Below are 21,853 nucleotides of genomic sequence, written 5' to 3' on the forward strand. Positions count from 1 at the left end.
TGCTGTGCTCTGTGCTCTCTGCAGCCAGTGTTATGTATTGTCCCTGGAGAGATGTGTAATCAGACCTCACACTGCTGTGCTCTGTGCTCTCTGCAGCCAGTGTTATGTACTGTCCATGGAGAGATGTGTAATCAGACCTCACACTGCTGTGCTCTGTGCTCTCTGCAGCCAGTGTTATGTATTGTCCCTGGAGAGATGTGTAATCAGACCTCACACTGCTGTGCTCTGTGCTCTCTGCAGCCAGTGTTATGTATTGTCCCTGGAGAGATGTGTAATCAGACCTCACACTGCTGTGCTCTGTGCTCTCTGCAGCCAGTGTTATGTATCGTTATGATTGCTACACCAAAGGTCCCGCTGCAGAGCCCGCGGCCGTCCCAGTAATATTAACATGACATGATCGAACAGCAGCTGAATGAGGCCGGGGGAGATCAGGGGTTAATATCCGGGCACTCGCGTCCTCCCCCCGCACCAAGATGGCGGCTAATGAGCTCGCTCTGTGGCGGCTGTACTGCTCCCCGCGGGCTCCGGACCGCCGAGCGTTTCGCTAATTAACGAGAAAAATTTGCGAAGACAAGAACCTTTCAAGGTGGCTCCAAATATATGTCCTGGTGGCCGCGTGCGGGGACATTAATAACCCGAGCGCTGCGCCCGGCACCTGACTCAGCACAACGGAGGAAGCTGACACAGCGCATTCCCCGGGACACGGGCAGCATCTCCGGCCAAGGTGACAGCAGGAGCCACGGCCGGACATGTCACCGACACACTGTAACGACACACAGCCGGAGGACACACTGCTGGACATGTCACCGACACATTGTAACGACACAGCCGGAGAGGAGCCAGTGCCGAACATGTCACCGACACACTGTAACGACACAGCCGGAGAGGAGCCAGTGCCGAACATGTCACCGACACACTGTAACGACACAGCCGGAGAGGAGCCAGTGCCGAACATGCCACCGACACACTGTAACGACACAGCCGGAGAGGAGCCAGTGCCGAACATGTCACCGACACACTGTAACGACACAGCCGGAGAGGAGCCAGTGCCGAACATGTCACCGACACACTGTAACGACACAGCCGGAGGAGACACTGCTGGACATGTCACCGACACACTGTAACGACACAGCCGGAGGAGACACTGCTGCACATGTCACCGACACACTGTAACGACACATAGCCAAGGTGACAGCAGGAGAGACTCTGAGCTCATGTCCCGCTGCAGTGATATAGGGATCACCACGTGCAGAGAGACTACAACTCCGCACCTCTGTGCCTCGCTTATCACACCTCTGCTCCTCCGCCCTGCGCCTCGCTTATCACACCTCTGCTCCTCCGCCCTGCGCCTCGCTTATCACACCTCTGCTCCTCCGCCCTGCGCCTCGCTTATCACACCTCTGCTCCTCCGCCCTGCGCCTCGCTTATCACACCTCTGCTCCTCCGCCCTGCGCCTCGCTTATCACACCTCTGCTCCTCCGCCCTGCGCCTCGCTTATCACACCTCTGCTCCTCCGCCCTGCGCCTCGCTGACTCTTCTACTCCTCCGTCCTGCGCCTCGCTGACTCTTCTACTCCTCCGTCCTGCGCCTCGCTGACTCTTCTACTCCTCCGCCCTGCGCCTCGCTGACTCTTCTACTCCTCCGCCCTGCGCCTCGCTGACTCTTCTACTCCTCCGCCCTGCGCCTTGCTGACGCTTCTACTCCTCTGCCCTGCGCCTCGCTCGCGTCTCTCTGCCTCGCCAAGGTCTTGCATTTATTCCTCGTACTCTCCGTGCTCCCCTGGTTTCCAGCTCCGGCGGCGTCTCCATTACCGCATAGATGAGCGGCGCTGCCTCATTGTCACGTCCGGCTCTGCACCCGGGGAAACTAGATAAAGCTACAGACGCACGAGGCCCAGACTATTACAGCTGGATAGGACTGGACACCGCGAGGAGCGATCACCAGGGGGCGCCGCACACATCACAGGGGGAGATCACTACATACACATTATACACCACCACTAGGAGGAGATCACTACATACACATTATACACCACCACTAGGGGGAGATCACTACATACACATTATACACCACCACTAGGAGGAGATCACTACATACACATTATACATCACCACTAGGAGGAGATCACTACATACACATTATACACCACCACTAGGAGGAGATCACTACATACACATTATACACCACCACTAGGGGGAGATCACTACATACAGATTATACACCACCACTAGGGGGAGATCACTACATACACATTATACACCACCACTAGGGGGAGATCACTACATACACATTATACACCACCACTAGGAGGAGATCACTACATACAGATTATACATCACCACTAGGGGGAGATCCCTACATACACATTATACACCACCACTAGGGGGAGATCACTACATACACATTATACACCACCACTAGGGGGAGATCACTACATACACATTATACACCACCACTAGGAGGAGATCACTACATACACATTATACACCACCACTAGGAGGAGATCACTACATACACATTATACACCACTACTAGGGGGAGATCACTACATACACATTATACACCACCACTAGGGGGAGCTCACTACATACACATTATACACCACCACTAGGAGGAGATCACTACATACACATTATACACCACCACTAGGAGGAGATCACTACATACACATTATACACCACCACTAGGGGGAGATCACTACATACACATTATACACCACCACTAGGAGGAGATCACTACATACACATTATACACCACCACTAGGGGGAGATCACTACATACACATTATACACCACCACTAGGGGGAGCTCACTACATACACATTATACACCACCACTAGGAGGAGATCACTACATACACATTATACACCACCACTAGGAGGAGATCACTACATACACATTATACACCACCACTAGGGGGAGATCACTACATACACATTATACACCACCACTAGGCGGAGATCACTACATACACATTATACACCACCACTAGGGGGAGATCACTACATACACATTATACACCACCACTAGGAGGAGATCACTACATACACATTATACACCACCACTAGGGGGAGATCACTACATACACATTATACACCACCACTAGGGGGAGATCACTACATACACATTATACACCACCACTAGGGGGAGATCACTACATACACATTATACACCACCACTAGGGGGAGATCACTACATACATATTATACACCACCACTAGGGGGAGATCACTACATACAGATTATACACCACCACTAGGGGGAGATCACTACATACACATTATACACCACCACTAGGGGGAGATCACTACATACACATTATACACCACCACTAGGAGGAGATCACTACATACAGATTATACACCACCACTAGGAGGAGATCACTACATACAGATTATACACCACCACTAGGGGGAGATCACTACATACAGATTATACACCACCACTAGGGGGAGATCACTACATACAGATTATACACCACCACTAGGAGGAGCTCACTACATACAGATTATACACCACCACTAGGAGGAGATCACTACATACACATTATACATCACCACTAGGGGGAGATCACTACATACACATTATACACCACCACTAGGAGGAGATCACTACATACACATTATACACCACCACTAGGGGGAGATCACTACATACACATTATACACCACCACTAGGAGGAGATCACTACATACACATTATACACCACCACTAGGAGGAGATCACTACATACAGATTATACACCACCACTAGGAGGAGATCACTACATACAGATTATACACCACCACTAGGAGGAGATCACTACATACACATTATACACCACCACTAGGGGGAGATCACTACATACACATTATACACCACCACTAGGAGGAGATCACTACATACACATTATACATCACCACTAGGAGGAGATCACTACATACAGATTATACACCACCACTAGGGGGAGATCACTACATACACATTATACACCACCACTAGGGGGAGATCACTACATACAGATTATACACCACCACTAGGAGGAGATCACTACATACACATTATACACCACCACTAGGGGGAGATCACTACATACACATTATACACCACCACTAGGAGGAGATCACTACATACACATTATACACCACCACTAGGAGGAGATCACTACATACACATTATACACCACCACTAGGGGGAGATCACTACATACACATTATACACCACCACTAGGAGGAGATCACTACATACACATTATACACCACCACTAGGAGGAGATCACTACATACACATTATACACCACCACTAGGAGGAGATCACTACATACACATTATACACCACCACTAGGGGGAGATCACTACATACACATTATACACCACCACTAGGAGGAGATCACTACATACACATTATACACCACCACTAGGAGGAGATCACTACATACACATTATACACCACCACTAGGAGGAGATCACTACATACACATTATACACCACCACTAGGAGGAGATCACTACATACACATTATACACCACCACTAGGGGGAGATCACTACATACACATTATACACCACCACTAGGGGGAGATCACTACATACAGATTATACACCACCACTAGGAGGAGATCACTACATACACATTATACACCACCACTAGGGGGAGATCACTACATACACATTATACACCACCACTAGGGGGAGATCACTACATACACATTATACACCACCACTAGGGGGAGGTCACTACATACACATTATACACCACCACTAGGAGGAGATCACTACATACACATTATACACCACCACTAGGGGGAGCTCACTACATACACATTATACACCACCACTAGGAGGAGATCACTACATACAGATTATACACCACCACTAGGAGGAGATCACTACATACACATTATACACCACCACCACTAGGGGGAGATCACTACATACACATTATACACCACCACTAGGAGGAGCTCACTACATACACATTATACACCACCACCACTAGGAGGAGATCACTACATACACATTATACACCACCACCACTAGGAGGAGATCACTACATACACATTATACACCACCACTAGGGGGAGATCACTACATACACATTATACACCACCACTAGGAGGAGATCACTACATACACATTATACACCACCACTAGGGGGAGATCACTACATACACATTATACACCACCACTAGGGGGAGATCACTACATACACATTATACACCACCACTAGGAGGAGATCACTACATACACATTATACACCACCACTAGGAGGAGATCACTACATACACATTATACACCACCACTAGGGGGAGATCACTACATACACATTATACACCACCACTAGGAGGAGATCACTACATACAGATTATACACCACCACTAGGGGGAGATCACTACATACAGATTATACACCACCACTAGGGGGAGATCACTACATACAGATTATACACCACCACTAGGAGGAGATCACTACATACAGATTATACACCACCACTAGGGGGAGCTCACTACATACACATTATACACCACCACTAGGAGGAGATCACTACATACAGATTATACACCACCACTAGGGGGAGCTCACTACATACACATTATACACCACCACTAGGGGGAGATCACTACATACACATTATACACCACCACTAGGGGGAGCTCACTACATACACATTATACACCACCACTAGGAGAAGATCACTACATATACATTATACACCACCACTAGGGGGAGATCACTACATACACATTATACACCACCACTAGGAGGAGATCACTACATACACATTATACACCACCACTAGGAGGAGATCACTACATACACATTATACACCACCACTAGGAGGAGATCACTACATACAGATTATACACCACCACTAGGGGGAGATCACTACATACACATTATACACCACCACTAGGGGGAGATCACTACATACAGATTATACACCACCACTAGGAGGAGATCACTACATACACATTATACACCACCACTAGGAGGAGATCACTACATACACATTATACACCACCACTAGGAGGAGATCACTACATACACATTATACACCACCACTAGGGGGAGATCACTACATATAGATTATACACCACCACTAGGAGGAGATCACTACATACACATTATACACCACCACTAGGAGGAGATCACTACATACAGATTATACACCACCACTAGGAGGAGATCACTACATACACATTATACACCACCACTAGGAGGAGATCACTACATATAGATTATACACCACCACTAGGAGGAGATCACTACATACACATTATACACCACCACTAGGAGGAGATCACTACATACACATTATACACCACCACTAGGAGGAGCTCACTACATACACATTATACACCACCACTAGGAGGAGATCACTACATACACATTATACACCACCACTAGGAGGAGATCACTACATACAGATTATACACCAACACTAGGGGGAGCTCACTACATACACATTATACACCACCACTAGGAGGAGATCACTGCATACACATTATACACCACCACTAGGAGGAGATCACTACATACACATTATACACCACCACTAGGGGGAGATCACTACATACAGATTATACACCACCACTAGGAGGAGATCACTACATACACATTATACACCACCACTAGGAGGAGATCACTACATACACATTATACACCACCACTAGGAGGAGATCACTACATATAGATTATACACCACCACTAGGAGGAGATCACTACATACACATTATACACCACCACTAGGAGGAGATCACTACATACAGATTATACACCACCACTAGGAGGAGATCACTACATACACATTATACACCACCACTAGGAGGAGCTCACTACATACACATTATACACCACCACTAGGAGGAGATCACTACATACACATTATACACCACCACTAGGAGGAGATCACTACATATAGATTATACACCACCACTAGGAGGAGATCACTACATACACATTATACACCACCACTAGGGGGAGATCACTACATACACATTATACACCACCACTAGGAGGAGATCACTACATACACATTATACATCACCACTAGGAGGAGATCACTACATACACATTATACACCACCACTAGGGGGAGATCACTATATACACATTATACACCACCACTAGGAGGAGATCACTACATACACATTATACACCACCACTAGGAGGAGATCACTACATACACATTATACACCACCACTAGGAGGAGATCACTACATACACATTATACACCACCACTAGGAGGAGATCACTACATACACATTATACACCACCACTAGGAGGAGATCACTACATATAGATTATACACCACCACTAGGGGGAGATCACTACATACACATTATACACCACCACTAGGAGGAGATCACTACATACAGATTATACACCACCACTAGGAGGAGATCACTACATACACATTATACACCACCACTAGGAGGAGATCACTACATACACATTATACACCACCACTAGGAGGAGATCACTACATACACATTATACACCACCACTAGGAGGAGATCCCTACATACAGATTATACACCACCACTAGGAGGAGATCACTACATACACATTATACACCACCACTAGGGGGAGATCACTACATACAGATTATACACCACCACTAGGGGGAGATCACTACATACAGATTATACACCACCACTAGGAGGAGATCACTACATACACATTATACACCATCACTAGGAGGAGATCACTACATACACATTATACACCACCACTAGGGGGAGCTCACTACATACACATTATACACCACCACTAGGAGGAGCTCACTACATACAGATTATACACCACCACTAGGGGGAGATCACTATATACACATTATACATCACCACTAGGGGGAGCTCACTACATACAGATTATACATCACCACTAGGAGGAGATCACTACATACACATTATACACCACCACTAGGGGGAGATCACTACATACACATTATACACCACCACTAGGGGGAGATCACTACATACACATTATACACCACCACTAGGGGGAGATCACTACATACACATTATACACCACCACTAGGAGGAGATCACTACATACAGATTATACATCACCACTAGGAGGAGATCACTACATACACATTATACACCACCACTAGGGGGAGATCACTACATACACATTATACACCACCACTAGGAGGAGATCACTACATACAGATTATACACCACCACTAGGGGGAGATCACTACATACACATTATACACCACCACTAGGGGGAGATCTCTACATACAGATTATACACCACCACTAGGAGGAGATCACTACATACAGATTATACACCACCACTAGGGGGAGATCACTACATACACATTATACACCACCACTAGGGGGAGCTCACTACATACACATTATACACCACCACTAGGAGGAGATCACTACATACAGATTATACACCACCACTAGGGGGAGATCACTACATACACATTATACACCACCACTAGGAGGAGATCACTACATACAGATTATACACCACCACTAGGGGGAGATCACTACATACAGATTATACACCACCACTAGGAGGAGATCACTACATACACATTATACACCATCACTAGGAGGAGATCACTACATACACATTATACACCACCACTAGGGGGAGCTCACTACATACACATTATACACCACCACTAGGAGGAGATCACTACATACACATTATACACCACCACTAGGGGGGAGCTCACTACATACACATTATACATCACCACTAGGGGGAGATCACTACATACACATTATACACCACCACTAGGAGGAGATCACTACATACAGATTATACACCACCACTAGGGGGAGATCACTACATACAGATTATACACCACCACTAGGAGGAGATCACTACATACACATTATACACCACCACTAGGGGGAGCTCACTACATACACATTATAGAGCACATGCAGGTCAGTGTAGCAGGATTATTACGGTGGTTGTCTGTACAGGATAAAGCTGACGCTGTAGATGACAGGAGTTGTGGTTGCGGTTGGTGCTCTGCGTTCTCCGCTTGGCGACGTTTATACCCGCCTGGTGCTCGGGGCCTCAGGTTTTACAACTCGTTTAATGTGACAAAACAAACGACCTGCATTCAGCAGAAAACAAGCAGGAGCAGCGTCTGATGCGCCCGTAATGAGGTCCCCGGGGCGACCGGCGCCAACATCACACACCGGACACAAATAACGGAGAGAAGAAGCCGCCGGCCGCTCATAAATATCTGAACGAGTGCGAACCCCCCCCACCCCCACACACACAGAGGAAATCACTCCATGTCTACAGAACTATACAGAGCCAAGTGCAGGGGGAGTGCAGCTCTGGGGTATAATACAGGATGTAACTCAGGATCAGTACAGGATAAGTAATGACATGTATGTACACAGTGACTGCACCAGCAGCAGAATAGTGAGTGCAGCTCTGGGGTATAATACAGGATGTAACTCAGGATCAGTACAGGATAAGTAATGTCATGTATGTACACAGTGACTGCACCAGCAGCAGAATAGTGAGTGCAGCTCTGGGGTATAATACAGGATGTAACTCAGGATCAGTACAGGATAAGTAATGTCATGTATGTACACAGTGACTGCACCAGCAGCAGAATAGTGAGTGCAGCTCTAGGGTATAATACAGGATGTAACTCAGGATCAGTACAGGATAAGTAATGTCATGTATGTACACAGTGACTGCACCAGCAGCAGAATAGTGAGTGCAGCTCTGGGGTATAATACAGGATGTAACTCAGGATCAGTACAGGATAAGTAATGTCATGTATGTACACAGTGACTGCACCAGCAGCAGAATAGTGAGTGCAGCTCTGGGGTATAATACAGGATGTAACTCAGGATCAGTACAGGATAAGTAATGTCATGTATGTACACAGTGACTGCACCAGCAGCAGAATAGTGAGTGCAGCCCTGGGGTATAATACAGGATGTAACTCAGGATCAGTACAGGATAAGTAATGTCATGTATGTACACAGTGACTGCACCAGCAGCAGAATAGTGAGTGCAGCTCTGGGGTATAATACAGGATGTAACTCAGGATCAGTACAGGATAAGTAATGTCATGTATGTACACAGTGACTGCACCAGCAGCAGAATAGTGAGTGCAGCTCTGGGGTATAATACAGGATGTAACTCAGGATCAGTACAGGATAAGTAATGTCATGTATGTACACAGTGACTGCACCAGCAGCAGAATAGTGAGTGCAGCTCTGGAGTATAATACAGGATATAACTCAGGATCAGTACAGGATAAGTAATGTCATGTATGTACACAGTGACTGCACCAGCAGCAGAATAGTGAGTGCAGCTCTGGGGTATAATACAGGATGTAACTCAGGATCAGTACAGGATAAGTAATGTCATGTATGTACACAGTGACTGCACCAGCAGCAGAATAGTGCATGCAGCTCTGGGGTATAATACAGGATGTAACTCAGGATCAGTACAGGATAAGTAATGTCATGTATGTACACAGTGACTGCACCAGCAGCAGAATAGTGAGTGCAGCTCTGGGGTATAATACAGGATGTAACTCAGGATCAGTACAGGATAAGTAATGTCATGTATGTACACAGTGACTGCACCAGCAGCAGAATAGTGAGTGCAGCTCTGGGGTATAATACAGGATGTAACTCAGGATCAGTACAGGATAAGTAATGTCATGTATGTACACAGTGACTGCACCAGCAGCAGAATAGTGAGTGCAGCTCTGGGGTATAATACAGGATGTAACTCAGGATCAGTACAGGATAAGTAATGTCATGTATGTACACAGTGACTGCACCAGCAGCAGAATAGTGAGTGCAGCTCTGGAGTATAATACAGGATGTAACTCAGGATCAGTACAGGATAAGTAATGTCATGTATGTACACAGTGACTGCACCAGCAGCAGAATAGTGAGTGCAGCTCTGGTGTATAATACAGGATGTAACTCAGGATCAGTACAGGATAAGTAATGTCATGTATGTACCCAGTGACTGCTCCAGCAGCAGAATAGTGAGTGCAGCTCTGGGGTATAATACAGGATGTAACTCAGGATCAGTACAGGATAAGTAATGTCATGTTGGTACACAGTGACTGCTCCAGCAGCAGTATAGTGAGTGCAGCTCTGGGGTATAATACAGGATGTAACTCAGGATCAGTACAGGATAAGTAATGTCATGTATGTACCCAGTGACTGCACCAGCAGCAGAATAGTGAGTGCAGCTCTGGGGTATAATACAGGATGTAACTCAGGATCAGTACAGGATAAGTAATGTCATGTATGTACCCAGTGACTGCACTAGCAGCAGAATAGTGAGTGCAGCTCTGGAGTATAATACAGGATGTAACTCAGGATCAGTACAGGATAAGTAATGTCATGTATGTACACAGTGACTGCACCAGCAGCAGAATAGTGAGTGCAGCTCTGGGGTATAATACAGGATGTAACTCAGGATCAGTACAGGATAAGTAATGTCATGTATGTACACAGTGACTGCACCAGCAGCAGAATAGTGAGTGCAGCTCTGGGGTATAATACAGGATGTAACTCAGGATCAGTACAGGATAAGTAATGTCATGTATGTACCCAGTGACTGCACTAGCAGCAGAATAGTGAGTGCAGCTCTGGAGTATAATACAGGATGTAACTCAGGATCAGTACAGGATAAGTAATGTCATGTATGTACACAGTGACTGCACCAGCAGCAGAATAGTGAGTGCAGCTCTGGGGTATAATACAGGATGTAACTCAGGATCAGTACAGGATAAGTAATGTCATGTATGTACACAGTGACTGCACCAGCAGCAGAATAGCTCGTGCTGGATCATTCTGCTGTGTGCTACTGAAGGGTGTGGTTGTTGCTGCTGAGCTCCTGCACCACCTGGAGGAAGATCAATCCACCCAGGCCTGCTCTCTCCTCCCCAGGGAGGGAGTGGGTTTCTGGGATGAGTGAGCCAGGAAAATCCCAGGCTTCTGCCTCCCGGACCAGGCCGGCGGGGGGCAGGAGAAGCCAGTTACCGGCCAAAGCTGAGGGGGTAAGAAGATCTGCCCGGAGCCAAGGACGCAGCGATGTGACCTCGGCTGCCATCCCCAAGACCCAGGGAAGCCGCAAGGTCTCCGCTTCACAGAAGATCAAGGCAAGTAACATCAGCCTGAGTGCTCCTCCTGGAAAGCTGAGTGACTGTGCGGGAAAGCTGGGTGGTTCAGCTGAAAAGCTGGGTGCTCACGGAGGTGTGCAAAAGGCATGGGGTGATCTGAAGGCCCGGGAGTCTGCTACCATCTATGGCTCCCGGATTGCTGAGCACCTCCGTGAGTACGAGGAAGCTGGAAAAGCGCTGAGGAGGCTCCAGGAGGAGATACGGGAGACCTTGGCCCTAGCGGGGGTGGCTACGCAGAGAAAGAAAAAGTCTGATCTTCTTAACACCATAGACAGACTAAAAGCCGAGGTCACCGCTCTGCAGGAGAAGCGTCATCTTATCCGCGAGCACAGCGGTCCGTTCCGCGAAAAGTTGGAAAACGATGCCCGGTTTGATGACATGCGCCAGGAGCAGTTAAGAAAGCTGAAGGGGCTTCAGGTCCAGGCGGATGATGGCGATGATGAGGAGGATGAGGAAGACCTGCCGTGTCCGTCTGGTGGCCTGCGCCAACACCAGCAGGCCTCGCACGACAGGCTGCCTGCGGAGCAAGCGCCATTACCATCAGGCTGCGGCTCTGCCAACCTGGAGGAGGAAAGTGATGACAGCGGCCAGGGGGGGGCGCTAATGGCTCAGATCCGTCAGCTCGAGTCCCCGGTTCACCTCCAGAACTTTTCGTTCGGTGATGAGATCCCGGATGAGGACCAAAAGAGAAAGAAGAAGAGAGCCAAGAAGATCAAGGCGTCTCAGGAGGTGAATCTGGTGTTTCGTCCCCTCCCTGTTCCCTCCGGGCGGGCAGCAGTGCCAGCCTGTCGTGTAGGCCCCGTTACCCAGCCCAGCACGAATCCTGCAGTGGACTCGGTGCCAGGGTGCGGGGAGATTGCAAAGCCACGTTCCATCATGGCGCAGAGCACCAGCCTTGTTTGTAGTAGCAAGGATGGTGCAGGGAAGGCATCGGCCGAAAGGCCGGACAGTGAGGGCGATCCGGCAGGTCCTGGTACTGTGCGCTGCCCCCTAGTGGGAGGGGGGGGTGGCCCAGTGCCAGGGGCAGTGGCGGTAGCTCCTGTGGCTCCTAGCACTGTGGCTGTTGCTTGCTCCGGTGAGCAGCGGCAGTGTGATGGGGCTGCTGGGGCTTGTAGTGCGGCGCCTCCCAGACATCCCGTGCAGCCTGCAGGGAAAGGTGCAGGAAAAGTATTGTTCTGTATTGGTGCATCAAACTGTGGAGATATGAAAGGGCCAAAGAGACTGTCTGGAGTCTGTAAGGACAAGCGGCCTCTACCATCCATTGAGCAGCGGTGCTCAAACATCATAAAAACTGCGGGACAACAAGGGGTTAATGCCAATGAGGCAGAGGGCACAAGTAAGATCGGGGTTGGAGCTGCCTCTTCTCAGGCTGTATCAGCTATGGAGGTGGCTCTACCCCCAGTGTCCAGTGACGCCGAGGCAACCCCAGGTCTTCCTGGCCCAGCTGGTGTGAGTGATGCAAGGAAGCGAGGCAGTAATGTACATAGTGTGGTGAATGTGGGGGTGGTGAATGGTGATGGGGGGGATCCTGGTATGAGTGCTGGACCATCTGCACCCCCAGTGGTGGCCGCTCCCATAAGGAGCTATGCGAGTGTCACTGCTGGGGCAAGTGGGGTTAACTCCTTGTCTCCTGGCTCTGGGAATAGCGTTTTGCAAAGGCGTCTTCTGGAGGCTCTCAGGAGAGGGGAAAAGTCAATCAATGTAGAGGGGAGAGAGGTTGATCTGTCCTTCTGGACAGACAGGCATGGCCTGGCAGCCTTCCAAGAGAAAAGGGGGGGGGAGACTGTATGGTCTTTACCCACAACCGGGCCCGGAGCTGCCCGTAGGAATGTGGTTCGTCTTCGCTGGAGGGGCAGTGACGCATGCCCACCCAGGTCAAGGGTGGTGGAGCTCCTCCTGAAGATGAACTTCAGGGCTAGTGACATCTTTGCCCTGATACATCCTTATGGTACTCCGGAGTTCGATGTCAGCTTTGTTCGGCCGGAGGGCTTAGAGCTCTTCTGGTCGAATTATGAGCTGGCAAAGAACGAGCCCGCATGGCGAGACTTTGCTGTGCAAGCAGTGTCTCGCCAAAACGCAGTCAAGAAGGTGACCGTTTTGACCCGTAACGAGTCACTTTCTTGCATGGACATCATGACTTGGCTCAGTCGTTATGGTGAGGTTGTACAGGTACCGCAGAAAAACCGCGATGAATTTGGCATTTGGTCTGGGGCCTGGACCTTCATGATGAAGTTGAAGTGTTCAGGCGGCACAGTCGCCCACATTCCCTCTTCAGCCTTTCTTGGGCGAGACAGAATCCTGATTTTCTACCAGGGGCAGCCGAAGGTCTGTCACAGGTGCGGTGACCCCACCCACTTTAGCGCCAGCTGCCAAGTGCAGAAGTGCGCTTTGTGTGGTGGGCTAGGTCATCTCGCTGCATCCTGTAAGGACATTAGGTGTAACCTGTGTGGTGAGCTCGGTCACCCTTTCAGCCGTTGTCCTCGCTCCTTTGCCAATGCGGTTGTGACCCCAGTGGAGGAGAGCCATGAGGTTGCTTCTGCTGGGGAAGGTACCAGCAGAGGTGGAGGAGCTGAGGGGCCTGTGAAGAAAAGTAAGAAGAAGTCGCCTTCTCAGTTGAGGCGGCTTGAAGCCAGACAAAAAGGGAGAGAACTGGGGAAGCCTCAGGTTGCTGGGGTGACCCTTGCTCCTTCCTCAGAGGCTGGTCTTGCTACTGAGGCCCTGAGGGATGATGAGTTGGATGAGGAGGTCAGGAGGATGGAGCGCGAGAAAGGTGCCATGTCCTCCACGTCCTCCCATTATGAGAGTATGGATGAGGATAACAGGATTTGGCTAGAAAATAAGCGCAAGCAGAAAAAGAAAAAACGCGGCGTATCTAAGGTACCTAAGGAAGGGAAAACTTCCTCCCCTCTGGTTGAGCTTTCCAACCAGTTCCTCACCCTCGATGAGATCGCCTCCTCGGAAGGAGAGGCTGAGGGTGGGGTTCTGGAGGTGGCGGCGGAGCAGCCTGCAGGGGGCGCTGAGTCTCTATCCTCTGGGGATGCTGGGTCCTCAGAGTGGGAGACTGACTCAGAGTCAGGAGACAAGGACGAAGGAGAGGGTGGTCCGGGTGGGTCCTTGGGGGTCAGTAATAACATGGACACCTCGATTTCGTTAAAAAGAAGTTGCCCCAATTCTGAAGGGAAAAGGGAAAAGGGATCATCCTCAGAGGACAGTAGAGGGAAGGGAGGTAGTAAGAAAAAAGCCGTCTAACTCAATCACTCATGATGGCGGCACCCACTCCGTTGACGCTGGCGTCCATTAATGTCGCCAGCATTAAGTCTGATGCGGCTAGATTTGCGGCCTTTGATTTTCTCGGCCGCGTTGAAGCCGACATTTTATTTTTGCAGGAGACCAGGCTGCCAGATTTGGCGGCCGTGTTTAAAGCTAAGAGGGAATGGAGACACGGGCCTTCCTATTGGTCTCTTGCGGCCGAGCCGTATAGCGGAGTGGCGGTCCTTTTTACCGCACCGGTAGAATGCCGACGAATTATTGAGTTAGAAATGGGGAGGTGCCTGATCCTGGATGTCCTCATGAAGGGACAAGAACTTCGCCTAATTAACATCTATGGTCCCCAGTCCAAGTGGGACAGAAAGTGTCTCTTTATGAGGATCAAGCCCTACCTTTTTACAAGTCGGCAGGTGGTCTTTGGAGGGGACTTCAATGCTGTCACGAGGTCCCAGGATAGGGGAGGTTCCAGAGACAAGCTGACTTATGATAGCGTCGCTCTTAATAGCATAGCCAGTGAGGCTCGCCTGGTGGATGTCCACATCCGGCACACCCCAGGTCACACGGGGTTCACCTATTATAGGGGTAGCTGCAGGTCTAGAATAGACAGGTTTTATTTAAAGGAGGAAGCCATCTCTTCAGCAGTGTCCGTTGTTGAGGTGGAGTTCTCCGACCACTGTTTAATTTTGTTTTCTCTGAATGTTACAGAGACCCCCCGGATGGGAAGAGGCTACTGGAAGCTCAATTCGTCTCTCCTGGAAGAAGCAGAGATAAGACAATCCTTTGAGGACTTTCTTCAGAGCCAGGTACCATTGCTGGGCCTTTGTAGCAGTAAGTCAGAGTGGTGGGAGATGCTCAAGAAAAGGGTGGCGAGATTCTTCCGCCAGCTCTCGAGCCTCAGGAGCCTGGACAGGTACCGCCTGTATCAGGGCCTGAGGAGGAAACTCCAGCATCTCGTCTCGACTGGGGGTAGTCGTGAGGACATCTCCAGAGTGAAATCCTTGCTGAAGAGGTGTCAGTACGATAGACACGCATCTTTGGTTTTTGAGAGGGATTACGGGAAATACCGCTCGCCCGACCCTTACAGAAACTGCAAGATGTCAGTGAATGGTAAAGTTGTCACGGGACTGGTTGACAGTACGGGATCCCTGAAAAGGTCCAGATCAGGGATTCTGGAGGTCGTCAGATCCTTCTACTCACACCTCTTGGGCAGGAAGGATCTAGATCGGGATGTGATGTCGGCTTTCCTGGCTGAAACTGTCCCTGCGCCAGGAGTAGACCCCTCTCTTGATGTTTTGATAGAGATGATCAGGGAAGAGGAAGTCAGCCGGGCGATTGAAGGGCTCGCCCTCAAGAAATCGCCAGGTCCGGATGGCTTAACATCTGAGTTTTATAAGACCTTTAAGGACGCCTTGGTTCCCCTCTTGACTGAGGTATTCAATGAGTGTCTTTCCTCGGGCGCTCTGCCGAAGTCAATGAGGAGGTCAGCCCTGATCATCCTGTCAAAGGGTAAGGACCGATCTCGTATTGAGAACTGGCGTCCCATAGCGCTTCTCAATACGGACAGAAAGGTTTTGGCAAAGGTGCTGTTTAATCGGCTGGTGCAGTTTGCACCCCGGCTCCTTTCGGGGACCCAGCACTGCTCTGTTCCAGGCCGCAGTACATTTAGTGCTGTGCTTTGTGTCCGGGAGGCAGTGGAGCAGGGCAGGGCTGGTAACTGGAAGGGGTACTTGCTGTCCTTGGATCAGGCAAAAGCGTTTGATCGGGTTAACCACGAGTACCTCTGGTCTGTCCTTCTGAGGTATGGCCTGCCGGGGGAGTTTGTCAATTGGCTAAAGGTTTTGTACGCAGGGGCAGAGAGTTTCCCGCTTGTGAACGGTTGGATTGGCCGCTCTTTTGAGGTTGGGTCTGGTGTTCGCCAGGGTTGTCCTCTGAGCCCACTTCTATACGTGTTTGCGATTGACCCATTCCTTAGGAGGGTTGATCGTGGGCCGTTGGTGGGAGTCGGGATGGACCGGGCGGCACCGGAAGCCACTCTAAGGGTGGTAGCGTATGCTGATGATGTCACCGTTTTTGTGTCCTCGAGAGGGGAGGCGCAATGGGTGATGTCAGAGGTTGACCGCTACTCAGAGGCTTCTGGGTCCAAGATCAACCGGGATAAGTGTGAGAGTCTCTGGCTGGGAGAGGGGGATCCAGGGTTTGATCTCCCGGACACTCTTCCAGGGCCCCAAGACTCTGCCAAAGTTCTCGGCATCGAATTTGGCCAGGGGGATTACCCCATGCAAAACTGGGACGGCAGGCTTAAGATCGCCGCCCAGAAGGTGGACCAGTGGAAGGGTTGGTCTTTGACCCTCAGGGAAAGGGTGAACTTGATTAAAACTTACCTGCTCCCATTGCTGATATATCTGGGCAGTGTGTGCATGTTGCCAGAACCCCTCTGGACTCGGGTCTACAGTCTGTTCTTCCAGCTGTTATGGGGGAATAGGCTGAACCTAATCAAGAGGGAGGTTACTTACCGCACGAGGAGACAAGGAGGGTTGTGTATGGTCAACCCTGTGGTGTTCCTAGTGAATACCTTTCTTAAGATCAATATCGCAAACCTCTGGAAAGAGAGGGCTCCTCCGTGGGTATACTCCTGCAGGGGATGGGCTCCTCCGTGGGTATACTCCTGCAGGGGATGGGCTCCTCCGTGGGTATACTCCTGCAGGGGATGGTTTCGGCCTTTCTTCCAGGAATGGGAGACAGGAGGGCGAGTGAAGGATCTCCGCACACCGCATGGGCATCTTCCGGCTTACGCTACCCCGGTTCTGAAGGTGATTCGCCGGTGGGGTCTGGGAATGTGGGAGATCAGGACCATGTCGAGGAAAGTCCTTGACAAAAGGGTTCTGTTGACCCATTTCCAGAAGCCTCTGGCCCTCAGGGATTGCCCAAGTCGGGATCTTGGGGTGGGTTTAGGTCTTTTGAATTCCATCAGGATCCCCTTGAAGTTTTGGGACTTGACTTGGCGCTGCTTCCATGGAAAGCTGTGTGTGAGGGACAATCTGAAGTGTAGGAGCTCTGAGGAAAGGGGTTGTCCCCGGGAGGAGTGCGGTGGCCTGCTGGAGAGCATGGACCACTTCCTGCTTCAGTGCCCCTTTAACACAGAGGTGTACAACCGGGTGGGCGCTTCCATCCATTGGCCCGGGTTGGCCGGTCTCTCCTATGCGGAGTGGGCCTATGGAGCATTCAGAGGCCTGGGTGGCCGGGACCGCTGCACGTTATTCTTAGTCAGTCTAGTGGTCAGGTACCACACGTGGAACGCACGGTGTTTAGTATCGACGCAGCGTAAAATCCTCCCGGTGGATGAGGTGGTTAGGAACATTCTGGGTGACCTGGTGAAGGTGCGCTCTCTGGAGTATGAGAGGCTGGGCACGGGGAGGGCCTCTCTCCTTTGGAGGGGGTTCTCCTTTAGTGTCCCTTAGTCTGTCATCTCCTCTCCTGGCGTTGGGCTGAAGCTGACACTGTAGATTTTTGTTTTGTATCTGAGGTTATAGTGATGTAGGGGCTTGCAGGCACCGAACCTGGGCTTTATGTGGTTGGTTTGTTATGTTGATATGTTTAATGTGTTTGTATCTTGTGTACATTGTGTATTTATTTATAGTTATATGTAGTTATAGTTCTTGTGTGTGTTTATAGGTGGTTGGTTTTGGGGTGTTGGTGTTAGGGTGTTAGGTTGGGAGGGGGGTGGATGGGATTTGGACAATATGATCCTGGGCACTGGTCTGGACTATATAGCGCGAACTTTGGACGTTAGACCAGTGTCTGGGTGGGAGGGTGATGGGCGTGGGATTTAGTTAGTTATATTTAATGTTTTTATTTCCTGTTTGTCTTTTATTTGCTGCGTATTCTTTAGTTATTTATGGAAAAAAAAAAAAAAAAAAAAAAAAAAAAAAATTATTGTAAAAAATTATATAAAAAAAAAAAAAAAAAAAAAAAAATTTAGGTGGTGGGATTGGGTGAAGGTTTTGTTTTATAATGCTGATTGTGTGGTGTGTGTGTGGCTGGGCCAGGAGATTTTCGTAAGTCTCTTTTAGTTTGTATTATTGTTTTGTTATTATTATTATTGTTTTGTTTTGCCAGAAGTTATGGCTTGATTTATGTTTATTGTTGTAATGTTTTTCATTTTTATATATAAAATAAAAGATTTACAGGATGTACCTCAGGATCAGTACAGGATAAGTAATGTCATGTATGTACACAGTGACTGCACCAGCAGCAGAATAGTGAGTGCAGCTCTGGAGTATAATACAGGATGTAACTCAGGATCAGTACAGGATAAGTAATGTCATGTATGTACACAGTGACTGCACCAGCAGCAGAATAGTGACTGCAGCTCTGGGGTATAATACAGGATGTAACTCAGGATCAGTACAGGATAAGTAATGTCATGTATGTACACAGTGACTGCACCAGCAGCAGAATAGTGACTGCAGCTCTGGGGTATAATACAGGATGTAACTCAGGATCAGTACAGGATAAGTAATGTCATGTATGTACACAGTGACTGCACCAGCAGCAGAATAGTGAGTGCAGCTCTGGGGTATAATACAGGATGTAACTCAGGATCAGTACAGGATAAGTAATGTCATGTATGTACACAGTGACTGCACTAGCAGCAGAATAGTGAGTGCAGCTCTGGAGTATAATACAGGATGTAACTCAGGATCAGTACAGGATAAGTAATGTCATGTATATACACAGTGACTGCACCAGCAGCAGAATAGTGAGTGCAGCTCTGGGGTATAATACAGGATGTAACTCAGGATCAGTACAGGATAAGTAATGTCATGTATGTACACAGTGACTGCACCAGCAGCAGAATAGTGAGTGCAGCTCTGGGGTATAATACAGGATGTAACTCAGGATCAGTACAGGATAAGTAATGTCATGTATGTACACAGTGACTGCACCTGCAGCAGAATAGTGAGTGCAGCCCTGGGGTATAATACAGGATGTAACTCAGGATCAGTACAGGATAAGTAATGTCATGTATGTACACAGTGACTGCACCAGCAGCAGAATAGTGAGTGTAGCTCTGGGTATAATACAGGATGTAACTCAGGATCAGTACAGGATAAGTAATGTCATGTATGTACACAGTGACTGCACCAGCAGCAGATAGTGAGTGCAGCTCTGGGGTATAATACAGGATGTAACTCAGGATCAGTACAGGATAAGTAATGTCATGTACACAGTGACTGCACCAGCAGCAGAATAGTGAGTGCAGCTCTGGAGTATAATACAGGATGTAACTCAGGATCAGTACAGGATAAGTAATGTCATGTATGTACACAGTGACTGCACCTGCAGCAGAATAGTGAGTGCAGCTCTGGGGTATAATACAGGATGTAACTCAGGATCAGTACAGGATAAGTAATGTCATGTTTGTACACAGTGACTGCACCAGCAGCAGAATAGTGAGTGCAGCTCTGGAGTATAATACAGGATGTAACTCAGGATCAGTACAGGATAAGTAATGTCATGTATGTACACAGTGACTGCACCAGCAGCAGAATAGTGAGTGCAGCTCTGGAGTATAATACAGGATGTAACTCAGGATCAGTACAGGATAAGTAATGTCATGTATGTACACAGTGACTGCACCAGCAGCAGAATAGTGAGTGCAGCTCTGGGGTATAATACAGGATGTAACTCAGGATCAGTACAGGATAAGTAATGTCATGTATGTACAGTGACTCCTCCTGTAATACACTACTACTCCCATCCTCCCCTGTGCAGTATGTACTACCCCTGATATAATCCTGTAGTCTCGGGTGTCGCTTTCTGTTCTATTCTCGGCTTTTATCTATCAAACCAGAAATAAGAGAGTGCATATGGCGGCCAGTGACCATCACCGCGGGGCTGATGCTGGGATAATACTGCCCCCTGGTGGCGGCTCCATGGACTGCACCCGTATTATTCGCAGCTTCATCCCAATCAGAGGAAACGATTATACATGAGCGAGGAGAATCACATCCCCTGCCGGGGCCGGAGAGAGAGAGAGATCCTCCCCCCCTGCCGGGGCCGGAGAGAGAGATCCCCCCCTGCCGGGGCCGGAGAGAGAGAGAGAGAGATCCCCCCCCCCTGCCGGGGCCGGAGAGAGAGAGAGAGATCCCCCCCCCCTGCCGGGGCCGGAGAGAGAGAGAGATCCCCCCCCCTGCCGAGGCCGGAGAGAGAGATCCCCCCCTGCCGAGGCCGGAGAGAGAGATCCCCCCCTGCCGAGGCCGGAGAGAGAGATCCCCCCCTGCCGAGGCCGGAGAGAGAGATCCCCCCCTGCCGAGGCCGGAGAGAGAGATCCCCCCCTGCCGGGGCCGGAGAGAGAGATCCCCCCCTGCCGGGGCCGGAGAGAGAGATCCCCCCCTGCCGGGGCCGGAGAGAGAGATCCCCCCTGCCGGGGCCGGAGAGAGAGATCCCCCCTGC

At 49.3% G+C, this 21,853-nt stretch overlaps 1 protein-coding gene across 2 annotated transcripts in view; it reads right to left on the reverse strand.

Moving 5' to 3' along the window:
• BTBD9 (BTB domain containing 9) overlaps nucleotides 1–21,853 on the reverse strand; it is a 96,842-nt gene that overhangs the window by 45,966 nt on the left and 29,023 nt on the right. The window lies entirely within an intron of this gene.

Source organism: Engystomops pustulosus, chromosome 3, assembly GCF_040894005.1.
Source record: "Engystomops pustulosus chromosome 3, aEngPut4.maternal, whole genome shotgun sequence".
Classification (NCBI taxonomy): domain Eukaryota; kingdom Metazoa; phylum Chordata; class Amphibia; order Anura; family Leptodactylidae; genus Engystomops; species Engystomops pustulosus.